Here is a 4738-nt window from a genome sequence, read left to right on the forward strand (position 1 = left end):
GATTTTCCAACCCTTATTTGGTGGGCGAACATATGTTCTAACCTTATCTATAGGAGGGTTAATTCAAAAGAATTGATATCAATAGCATTGAGGAAATTCCGAATTCTATTATGACCTTAATGTGGTGGTGTGATAATAGTTGTTCTATAATGAAACTATGGAAAACCGTTCTCCTGAGATTTTCAGGCTTTTATTCGCAAGAAAAAGTAATACTCTTAGCATAAAAAGTAATACTTTTTCATGGGACGAGCCAAATGAGAGATCCGTCTCATAAAATACAACCCGCGAGACCGTCTCACACAAGTTTTTGTCAAAAATTAAATGATTTTCAATACTCATGTATGTTCATTTTGTTTCTGAATTATTCTGGAAGAAATCAACTCAGTTATATGTTTAAGTTCTACTATGTTTCTGTTTTGAAATTATATATGCATGCAATTCTTATTCTATTTTATTTACTACTACTTAAGAAAATAAGGTTATTTTTAAAAAACAAATTGAGTATGACCCCTTATTTGTTGAGTGACAATCATATTACTCACTTCACCCCGCTCCCCTCTTTCCCGAAAATAAGAGCTAGAGAAAATGAGATTAAGGAGTAGGAACAAACATAATTTGGGGCTGGTAGAAGTTGGTTAGAAATTCCACGATGTTGTCGCTGCTATTTCAAGAAGTTTAATTATTTTCCAGATTTGAAATTTTTAGCCTGTTATTGCATTCACTTTTGAGTTGTAAAAACTCGAATTCGATAAAAAAATATTTTTCGGGAATTTTTGTACCTCGGAGGCTTAAACAGGTACAGAAGCTTAACATTTTTAAAAGTTTAATCATGACTTCTGAAGATGTTGTGTCATCGGCTCGGGGGTTACAATATACGTTGGTTTTGTTGTAAGAAAAACTTTAATTTTGAAATTTCTTATTTAGTTTTTGTATTAGTATAGTAGTTAAAAATATATGATGTCCAAAACCATTATAAATTGTCTAATTAATATGACGAGACGAACTTAGCTATTGAACTTTGTGTATCCTGAGTTTAGTTTTGAACGGGCCGAGGAGCCTAGGTCCTTCAAAATCTTAACAGGTACAGACTCCATTCTCAGCGAACCGGACCATATGTCTTCCTAAATTTTGCCTCAAATATGCAATGCTAGCGATGTCAATTGAAATCGAAAAGCGCAGAAATTCGACTAAGAGGTTAAAAATAATTTTTTTTTAGAAAAATAAGAGGATAACATGATGGGTGTGTGTGTGTGTTATTTTTTTAAATCTTGATTTATTTTATATTGAATGAGTGTTTATACCACTGAATAACTTGAGATCGGAGTTAGTCGACACTAACGTTGTTGTAGAACCATACAATTGAAAACAATAAGACTTGTAGTACAGTATAAATAAGAAACCAGTTTATTACTCATAATCAATCATAAGATTGTCTTTACAACGTAAATTTCTTAAAACAATAAAAATAATTGCGGTAGCGTTTACAACATAAAATCAAATAACTTAAACGAACATAATTTAAATTTACTTCTTATTTATCTCATCCATCACCGGCCCCAAAACTGGCCATGTTCCTCTTCCTCTATCTGATCTTAGGGCTTATCTAAGGAGGGAGAGTAAATGGTGCGTGATATGATCGTCACTCTCAAATGGGGGTCGTTCAAGCATATACACAATAAATATACACGACTTTCGAAGAAAAAAAACATATGATGCATAACATTCATATCACTAGCATAAACATAAGCATATATTGGCCTAGGAACTGATGTTTCTCTACTTTCTACAGCTTACTGATATCATTCATTAATTTTTACTCCTCTAAGGAGACGGGATCATATAACACTTATAACACTACTGTATAAGGGCCATAAACATATCATATATTGGGATTCTCACCCATATCCAATTGAATCTTCACAGTGCCAAAAAGTAAAACATACGATAATCGTATAAAAAAGAGATAAAATAAGAATTGCGCTCGACTGTAACTTTCGAAAATCTAAATAATGCATAACCAAAATTATATTTTTAAAACAAGATCACTTACCTTATATCTAGATGAAAACTTGAAGAACGATTTTGTTGATAGGATTTTCAAATCCTCTTTGGATCTGCACAACAACAGAACTTCAATACTCGGCAAAACTTGGTGGGGGGGGGGGGGAGGGGGGGGGGGGGGAGAGGGGAGTCGAAATCTTGAGAGCATTTTGAGAGAAAATCCTCGACATTATGGCTGAATTTTGGGTGTGAAATTTCGAACGGTATAGGGTGGTATGTATTGGTGATGAGGTGAAATCTTACCATAATATTGTTGATATTTCTTCCAAAATTTGAGATAGTTAGTCCATCATTTGATATGCTTCTTCCATACAATCTTACCGTACTTGGGAAAACATGTTCAACAAATATCCTTAATTTTTAAATTTGATGTTGGACTGGATGGTAGAATGTAGACTGTTGTCTTGTACACGTTCATAATGTACCTATACAACACCGAAATTTGTTAGCTTTCTTGTTGAGAAAAATTGTTTTGTATGTAATATTTTCTACCAATTTAATTGATATCTCAGCCTTAATTTTCGAAATTAATATATTTCTTTTACTGGATTTCGATAACAAATATTTATTGGCTTGGAATTTCAAATACCATGGATTATTTTATATTTTTGTATGTATTATTTTTACAATAATACCATAACTGGAAAATAAATTATCATACATGCCTATATATAAATAAATTATTACAGGCGCAAATAGGGTCTTACATCTCTCCCTCCTTATTGGAAGCTTTCATTCTCAAAATTTGAGCTGGCTGGGTCTTCGAACGTGCAGAGATATTTTTTGCGCATTTTATCTTCAAAATCCCAAACAGCTTCGCGTTCTGTGTTATTGGACCATTGCACCTTGGCGTAGAGAATGATGCGTCATCTTAGTATTTGATCCTTGGTATTCACAATCCAAATAGGGACCTTTTCGTATTTTAGCTCCTCTCCCCGTTTTCCTTCGATCATGAGTGGTTCCACTTCCAGCACATGTCTTGAGTTCGGGATATATTTCTTTAGTTGAGACACGTGGAATACATTGTGGATTTTGAACATATGTGGTGGAAATGCTAGACAGGAGGCCAAAGTGCCTAGTCTCTATAAAATTTCGAATGGTCCTACGTACCGAGAATTCAATTTTCCAGATTTACAAAACATAACGACTCTTTTAGTTGGTGAGACCCTTATATAAGCTTTTTCACCAAATGAGAATACCACTGATCTCTTTTTAAGATCGGCCCAACTCATTTGCCGGTCTTGTGCAGCTTTCAGTCTGTCTTTGATGATTGCCACTTTGTCCATTGTCACTTGGATTAGTTCTGGCTCAATTTTGGCTTTCTCTCTTATTTGGTCCCAGTACAGTGATGATCAACACTTCCTAGATAAAGGGCTTCAGATAGAGCAATTCCAATACTGTTGGGATAAATTTTATTATAAACGTACTCTACCAGGGTAGATGTCACTACAAGAAAAAAGGCGAATTGTTAAAGCCAGTGTTGTTAAATGGTGCGCTCAAAGACAACGGTGAAAAACCGTTGTCGTAGACATTAAAGAAGACGGTGAAAAACTGTTGTCGTAGGTATTGTAAAACCGTTGTTAAAGACACCGTGGTTAAAAGGGTGCGCTCAAAGACGACGGTGAAAAACCGTTGTCGTAGCATTGAAAAATCGTTGTAAAACAAAATTTTGTGACGGTTTTTCTAAACAACTCCGTCGCTAATAGCGATGGTGTTAGCTATCCGTAGCTAATTAGCGATGGTTTGTATTTTGCATATCGTCGCTAATTACCGACGGCTTTTGTTATGATTTCCGTCGCTATTATTTTTCGTAAAATAAAAAAAAATTACGGTTATAATTTTATAAACCTAAAAAAAAACTAACAATCTTACTAAATTAATATATTTATAATCTTTAACTTAAAATTGAAGTTTAAGGAAAATCGCGGAAGAAAAAAATTTTGAGGTGTGTGAAGAAAAAAAGAAATTGACTTAGGAAATGAGGTGTGTGAAGAAAATGACTAAAGACGCGGATATTTATAGACAGCGTGCGACGATATTAGAGTAAACCATCGCTATAAGCGACTACTGTAATAGAACCGTCGCTACTAGCGACGGTGTTTTAAACAATCGTCGTACACATTAACTTAGCGACGGTTTTTTGTCACTAATTTAAAACGTCATGAATTTAAAAATGCGATGGTTTTACGAACCCTAGGGAACATGCCCTCAGCATATACTTTAGGATTTGAATCGTTCTCTTTGCTTGGCCATCAGTTTGAGGGTATTTGTACTAAGAGTAACTTTCATTCTCATGGCTTCTTAAAAGCTCTTCAAAAAAACGTGCCACAAATCTTGGGCCTCTATCTGACAAGATATTTGCTAGCAATCCATTCAGCTGTACAATGTTATCCATGTATAGAGAATCGAACTTTTAAAGATTGTAATTCATGCAGACGAGAAGGAAGTATGCAGATTTTTGTGAGTTTATCTACGATGACCCATATCCTATCGTGAATCTATCTTGACTTTTGAAAACCTACTGTGAAATCCATGGAAATATGTTCTCATCTCCATTCTGAAATTTCTAATGGTTCAGTAATCCTCCCCCTCGTTGGTGGTCGGCTTTCACCTGTTGGCATACTTGGCACTCAGAGATAACTTAGATACATCTCTTTCATTCCGCTCCACCAGAAAA

The sequence above is a fragment of the Primulina eburnea genome, chromosome 17, assembly GCF_022965805.1.
Source record: "Primulina eburnea isolate SZY01 chromosome 17, ASM2296580v1, whole genome shotgun sequence".
In the NCBI taxonomy this organism is placed as follows: Eukaryota; Viridiplantae; Streptophyta; class Magnoliopsida; order Lamiales; family Gesneriaceae; genus Primulina; species Primulina eburnea.